An 8234-nucleotide genomic window follows, 5' to 3' on the forward strand; every position below is an offset into this window, starting at 1 on the left:
TAATATTAAGGAGTTGGAACTCGGGAAATCTCAAGATGTACTACCAGTAAACTTGCAAGTAATAAAAGTTTCCTTCCTTTTAAGCTACAGCTCTGACCCCAAGGTGCGCACACGCCCACCACACACACTGTACATACACAAGCTGAGCAGCACTGCCAAACGAGTTAACTCCACCGATCCCTGAACAGCTGAGCCCATTACGCCTAGCTCAGTAGTGTATCACTGACTAAGCTACCCGACTCAGTTGACAACGACTAAGCCTAGACATGGAGGAATAGCGCCCCCGCCCACCAAGGCCTGAGGGCGGTCGAGGAACTCCGCACATCCGCCAGCTTAATAACCAAGCTAGTTGGGAAATGGCTAGCCCTAGAAGGGCCCCAAAGGCTCATGAGATCGGAAACTGAGTGTCCCATGGTTGAGAACTCGGAAAATGAAAGATCTCGGGTAACTACACCTTGGTCAGCACAAGAGCGGGGATGCTGAGGCATAACTCAGCTGGCTATGCCTCGACCAACTACACCTCGATCACGACAAGACTAGGGATGCCAAGGCATAACCCATCTAGCTATGCCTTGGCTAACTACATCTCAGTCGGCACAAGACTAGGGATGCTGAGTTATTGCCTGGTTTCCTATGCCTCAACCACGACTAAAATCATAGGAGTACAAAGAGGTCACCCAAGGCACAACCTACCCAGCCAACAGAAAATGGTGCAATAAGGCCAACAGAATACTGTATAATAAGATGCTGAGCCATAGCCCAGCCCAATACACATAATAGCCTGGCCAGATTTGCCTTGACTGGGAAAAGAAAATGGCATTAGGATAGCAACATATGGGTAGACAGAAGAAACACTAAATATTTAACTCAAAATTGTTCATTACATCACTTAAGGCTTGGCGTACCAAGCCCCCCCCCAAAAAAACAAAACAATAGAAAAAGAGAGAGAAAGAAGTCGCTCAATCCTCGGCAGTAGAGTTAGCAACACCATTAATGGTTTTGACCTCAACATCAGCTCCCTTGGTGGATCCTTGCGAATAATCCGGATGGAAAGCACCCTGGCCCTATGACTCATGGGCCGACTCCGGATGGCGGCGAACGATCATTCGACAAAAGAGGTTGATCCCAGCCGCAAGGGAAGCTTTGGTGTATTCGTCCATCTGCAGTTGCATCTCCTCTAACACCTTGTACTGGTTGATTGCCTCCTTAGTAGCCTCTTGCCTCAACCTCTCTTTCTCTGCCTTAAGCTTGGCGATCTCTCACCTCAGCTCCTGGACAAGGCTGGCCTACTTGGCCAACTATACCTTTATCTTGGCAACCTCCCTCTCAAGAGCGGCCAATCTCTCCCTAGCAGCCAATAGCTTGGCCAACTGGGCCTTCTACCATAGATACTCAAAGTGTTACCATTCCTACGTTGATTGGAGGTCTCTAAGATGACCAACTAGCACGATCGCCGCACAAGCATTTTGTAGATGTACATGATAAGTATACCAAGAAAGAGAATGAAACACAAGGAATAAGAAGAGGAGACCTACCTAGGCCATAGACCATAGTAGCGCACACTTTAGTGCTCCGTTGTTGACCTCGATTGGTTCCCAAGCTATTGACATTGTCATGATTCCCTGCAATAACTGCTCGGGAACCCTAGGCATCTCCACATTGTCATCCAAACAAGCCGACCACCTCGGCTTGTGCAGACCCGAGCTACTGCCTGCCTTAGTTACTAATGCGCCTATGGGACGACGAACCCCTTTAGGGTTGATCACAACAATGTTGTCCTCCTCAACCTCCTATTGCTGGACTCTCTATTGCCGAAGAGCCCCCTGTTCGCGGAATGTGGCCATTCTCCTATCTTGGGGCAAGCTTTCGGTTGCACACTGGCTTGCTCCTATCTTTGTCGAAGTGCCTTCATTCGGTGAACAATCTATTCCTCGCTAACCATACTTGTACCTACAACACAAGATACCCGATGTAAGTAAAAGGAAGATAAGATAAATTTAACTCGATGAATGAATAGTAAAGGAAACAGACTAGCCACCCTCTCCTCAGCCCAATGAGCATCAACGTTTTCGAGGATGTGTATGCGATAACGTCGATTTCTTGAATCATGTTGAGGGCCAACCTCTCCTCCCAAGTGAGCGCTGACCATTAGGGCTACAGCAGAGTTGTCCTCAGCTCCCGCAACTTGGCAGGAAAAGGGGGACCCTTGGGAATGCACATGAAGAAGAACGACTCTTTCCAGTGCTTCATGGAGGAAGGGGCCCAACTAATGACCAAATGTTCCATCGAGTGGAGAAGTAATAGTACCCCTGCTGGTGGTGTTTCAGCTGGAGCATAAAGTTCACCATCCCCAGGGTCATATCGACATCACAGACGACACAGTAGGACATAAGTCCGAGCAGGAACATGAAAGAGTTTGGCATCAGCTGCACTGACAACACCTTGTATCAGTTTAGCACCTCGACGAACCCTTTGCTCAATAGAAACCACAACCCAACCTCCAAACTGTGCTCATAAACGCATAGTTCACCGGGCTGAGCATCAATGGCCATCTCCCCGAGAAGTGACACCTCATTTGGTATTCCGTGGGAATAGCATATGTAGCTCAGATCCGAGCCATATCCCCAGGTGCCAAGACGCAGGGCGTGGTGCCAAACCGACGACCTGCCCGTAGAGGAAGTTTTGTATCCATTTCGAAGGGACCAGCCTTAGCCTCCTCAACTTTGGCAGCCACAACATCTCTTAGCTCAGGCTCGTAGTTTGAACCATGTGAAGAGCTGGAACTGGAACTACTGAAGGACCTAGAAGAGGAAGAGGACTGATGAGATGAAAAGGACATACCAGGCAATTCACAAGAGCTGAGGAGCGAAGGCCACCAAGCTATCTGCCGTGTTAGTTGCCGAGCTATCCGTTGTCTTCCCTTTTATAACCATCGGGGGTATGGACCAAGAAGAGATCAATGATGCAAATGAAGCACCTTTAACAATGCCTTGGAAGACCAATCGGTGGACCAATAACGTACGACGAAAAGCCTCAAAAACTGATGTGGCATCCTTCTTAGGCAGTAGTTATGCCGATTAATTGCACCAGTTCAACTATAATACTAGTCCAACCTTTGACACGGAGACCCGTAGTACCGGTCCATCCTTTGACGCAGACCTTCGGCTAGGCCCCTCAAGTCCTCAGATAGTCTGCTTAAGGCTACAAGGCCATGGAATAGTCTGGCCAATGACTCTCCTCCTCAACAGTAGAACTGGGGTAGTGGTTTGGGAATCGAAACTTCAGTTCTCATTTAAGTTCTATAGTCGACGAGCGAAAGACTCCTCGGCAATGACTGATAAGGCATGGACGAATCATGATGACTTTTGCTTTATAGCTCGACAACCCCGAAGGAACTTGTCTTCGCAGCTCGGTGCCCTATGGCTGAACATCACAACTTCAATTCCAGAGCTCGGACTCCAACCTTCAGCAAAAGGCCTTTCCTCAGCATACGATCGAGCTAAGCCCTGATTTTGGAAGAACGACACGTTAAAGCCGAGCATGACACAAACCCCAATTCCGAAATATGGATCCAACTCCAAATCTTGGTGCACCTTGGCCGAGCATCACCACGACACGAAAGCTCGAGTTCCACTTGGAACCAGAGTTGTTCCTCGGCCCCAACAGGACGAACTCGGAAGCTTAGTTTGACACTTTGGCCCTCTGCCAAGCTACACAACTGTGCAACATTTCAAGGAGTGGTTCGGATTCCAAAGTCATAGCTTTTAGAATTCTGCAGCCGACAATGGGAAGATTCCTCGACCATTCCCTATATTGCGTGGTTCTCAAGATTGTGACCTTCACCTAGGAACACCAAAAGGGCCAGAAGCTCATCTAGACATCAACTTGAAGTTCTTCAATCGAAGAATGAATTGGACTACTTAATTCCTCAACTTCAGAACTAGGGGAGTGGTGTACGGGTCATGGCTGAACTGGTCCTACGAGACACATGGCCGCCTAGCTATCGCCCTGCCACATCATCCTAGCTTGGCCATGTTGGCCTAGCTATACTATTATTGTGGCCCCCGTTTTATCCTTCCATCCATGTCAATTACACGTCATGCGGATGAGCACAATTATAGATAAGGAGGAGTAAGGAAAGATGACTCCACTAGGGAATGGGACTCTATCCCGAGTACCTCCAGCCAGGATATGGATCTTTGGGCATAAAAAAGTACTCCATGCTCGAGGTAAGGGATCCTACTTCTGGGACCAGTACTGCTACTTAGGTTGGACCAACATCCTCATAGCTCGGCCCGATCACCTACCACTTCTTACTGACTTGAGCGTGAGATTACTTAGAGATAATTCCTTGGGCCTCTGACTTCTTTCTTGGTCACAGGTCTTAAAGCGCAATCTCATCTTTGTAGCTCGGCCTCACCCTATCAACAAGGACTACCTGGTTGTTCTCCTTAGTTCATACACCACTTCGGATTGAGTAACATTAAAAGCCATACTCACTATAGACCAGAACTTGAAAGAAAGCTGCACAGTTAGAGTAAAGATAATCTCTCTCTCACGGCTCACAATCTCATAATTTCTGAAATATATAGAGGCTCGTCCACGATGCTAATGACATATGAATGCGTGATGAGAAATGTAGTTTGATGACAACCACTACCGGCCATTAGGTAGGCTTCTACCTAAACTTTTGTTTATTTTTTTCTTTGTTACCAACGAAAATATCTTCTTTTTTTCTTCTTTGGTTAAAAAAATTTCACTCCACAAGCAAAAAAACAACAGAGCAAAGACGAGAAACCCCAGAAAAAGAAATTACTTACCAGTACTACTAACTACTTTGGCTCAGTTTGAAAAGAGTACAAATACAATTGTGTAGTGTAAATACATACAAAATACAAGATTTTGTACCCTACATGTATATTTGTGTCTACTCTTTTCAAACTGAGCTTTAGGCTGCTTTTGGTTGCAACACAAAATTGTTTGCATTAGTATAAAAATTCATAGGAGTGCAAATAAGGTTAATGCATATTTTGATTTAATTTTGTTTTGCGCTTTACTTTATTCTGTTTCACATCTTATTTATTTTATTTGAACTACAATCAAAGAAAATAAGGTAAAATTTGGCACAAAAATAAATCAAAATTTTCACCCAAATCATTTGCACTGCTATAACTTTGCATCAATACAAATTTATTTTGCAACCAAACACAACCTTAGGAACAGAAAAAAAATTAATCAACAATTTATGAAATAGGACAAAGGGCATGCGTCTAACCACTCATCTGAAGAGACCAAACCCCACTGGGCAAATTGATTGAAATGAGATTTAAAAACCTTACCTAATTGCTAGCAACTTGGTCGGGGATTGATTCCAATCGGCAATTGATCTTATCAAGATTTCAGTCTTATTAAAATAATTTTGAGTTCCATCCTGCCTATATTATTACGTTGATTCAGCATGCTCATTTTAATGAAGGTCAAAGGAAGTGAAAAGGTAAGATCTATGCTTGATACCTTGCTACATAATCATTCAACATAAAAGCTTAAGCTATTAGAGTAATTTCATTTTTTTGGTGTTTTTTGTATTTGCTTTATTGTTTTTTTACTTGTGTAGTGAAATTCTGTTAATCAAAGAAAAAAAGAAGAAGATATTTTCGTTGCTAAGAAAGAAAAAAAAAAACCAAAAGTATAAGTAGAAGCATACCTGGTTGCCATCAAACTACAAATCATATCAATAATTCACATCACATGTCATTAGCATCATGGACGAGCCTCTATATATTTCATAAACAGTGAGATTGTGAGCCGTGAGAGAGGGATTATCTTTATTCTAACTGTGTAGCTTTCTTTCTAGTTCTACTATACAGTGAGTATGGCTTTAATCCTCAGTAATCACTTTGAAACCCCAAATGAAGAGAAAGAAGAAGAAAACTGTATATTGGCGGCCATGCAATTGGCAAGTGCTTCAGTGCTTCCTATGGCCTTGAAAGTCACTACAGAACTAGATGTGTTCGAGATCATATCTAGAGCTGGCCCTGATGCGTGCCTCTCGGCTCAGAGATTGCCTTGCACCTTCACACTGAAAACCCAGATGCAGCATCCATGCTCGACCGTCTCTTGTCTCTACTGACGAGCTACTCTGTTCTTAAATGCTCTCTCGTCAAACGGGACAATGACCAAGTGGAAAGGCGTTATGGCTTGGCTCCTGTCTGCAAATTTTTCACCAACAGCCAGGACGGAGTGTCTCTTCGACCCCTGCTTCTACTGCATCAGGACAAGTCGCTCATTGATAGCTGGTATGATCTTACTTGCCGAGCTATGATCTCAGATTTGGGCAAAATATTCCACCACCACCATCACTCCTTATGTGACATGCATTCTGTATTTCCAGGAGAAAAAAAAAAAAAAAAACACTACATTCTATCTGAACTTTATCGCTGCTTGCAGGTACCAGCTGAGAGATGTTATATTGGAAGGTGGAATTCCTTTCCATAAGGTACATGGAATGACCTTATTTCAGTACTGTGAGAAAGATTCAAGGTATAACGAATTCTTTAATAAAGGAATGTCAGGTCACACCACAATAGTCTTGAAGAAGATTCTTGACACATACAAGGGATTTGGAGGTCTTAAAGAGGTGGTTGACGTGGGAGGTGGGAATGGAACCACACTAAAAATGATTACATCTAGGTATCCTCAAATCAAAGGTATCAATTTTGATTTGCTTCATGTGATAGAAGCAGCACCATCCTACCCTGGTAAGAATTTTATTTGGCTTGGCTTGATAATTATTAGTAGAAAAAACCCAGCTTTTCTACTTCGTTTAATTTCTAACAGCTAACAGAAACTCAAAAAGTATTTGTAACCATGGGACAGGTGTGAAACATGTTGGAGGAGATATGTTTGAATATGTCCCCAAAGGAGAAACCATTTTTATGAAGGTTAGTTCTTCTTTTAGTTCTTGAGAGGGGTAGAATGGATATGTCCCACGATATCTAGAAGAGAATTACATTCACCATGAATCTCTTTGTAGTATCAAGTCATTTAAAGCAAATAAAGTTTACAAATCAAGAAAGTCATAATGTCTATTAGTCCTTAAATCAAGGAAGTGATAAAACATAGACTGGATATGTTCTTTTGTGATTTAATGTCTCCAAATATATATATATATATATATATATTTTAATTTTTGTGATTTTTGTAGTGGATACTTCATGACTGGAATGATGAAGACTGCTTAAAGATTTTGAGAAACTGTTGGAAAGCCCTACCAAAGTTAGGAAAAGTGATCATTGTTGAATCAATTCTTCCAATGGCTCCAGAAGCTAGTTACCGCTCTAATATCGCCTTCACATATGATTTAGTCGTACTAACTTGTTGCCCTGGAGGAAAAGAGAGGACACAAAATGAGTTTGAGGCCTTGGCAATAGACTCGGGCTTTGCTGGTTGTGAAATTGTTTGCAATGCTTACCATACTTGGGTTATGGAGTTCCACAAATAATTAGTTCCTTTTTTTTTCTTTTTTACCTTCGAACTTGTTTGTGACTTTTTTAAATTATGCATCCGAATAAGAATGAAATGCAGTTTGATCTTTATGGTGTGCATATTTTATTTTCCAATAACACATGCTTCAATCTGGTATAATCTTTCCCAAATTCCAAAAACACTGGACATATATTCTCTCGTTCCTAAAGCAAGTCTAAAGTTCCTATTTCCTGCTATCTCCTGAGTCCCCATGATTAGGGGCGTCAATGGACCAGTTTTGGATTGGACCCATCCAAACCAAAATCAATTTGGATGGATTGGATAGACCAATAACATATATGAATTAGATCAGTCAAGATTTAATGGTCCAAAGTATTTATTGGAATGGGTTGGACATGGTCCATCCATAATGAATTTATATTAGATTGGGTTGGATTGAGCCAATATCTGATCCATTGATAAAAGATAAGAATATAAGTGTAAATTGAGCAAATTTGGATAATTAAAACAAATTTGAACAGGTTATTAAATGGCCCAGACATTAATTGGACCAGTCCAAAATGATCCAAAATATTCATTAGATTGGATTGGACCTGATTTATATATAATGGACTCACATTGGACTGGACCAGATTGGACCAAAATATTCATTAGATTGGATTGGACCTGATTTATTTATAATGGACTCACATTGGACTGGATCAGACTTGATCGGTTAAAATATAAGGGGTGTCTTACTAAATGACCCT

The 8234-nt window shown here is 42.4% G+C and overlaps 1 pseudogene; it reads left to right on the forward strand.

The window, feature by feature from the left end:
• Positions 1-5826: 5826 nt before the first annotated feature.
• LOC148851994 (caffeic acid 3-O-methyltransferase-like) lies at positions 5827-7593 on the forward strand (annotated as a pseudogene).
• The last annotated feature ends 641 nt before the right edge of the window (positions 7594-8234 follow it).

The sequence above is a fragment of the Nelumbo lutea genome, chromosome 5, assembly GCF_056320005.1.
Source record: "Nelumbo lutea isolate HS-2025 chromosome 5, American lotus-T2T, whole genome shotgun sequence".
NCBI classification, from domain to species: Eukaryota; Viridiplantae; Streptophyta; class Magnoliopsida; order Proteales; family Nelumbonaceae; genus Nelumbo; species Nelumbo lutea.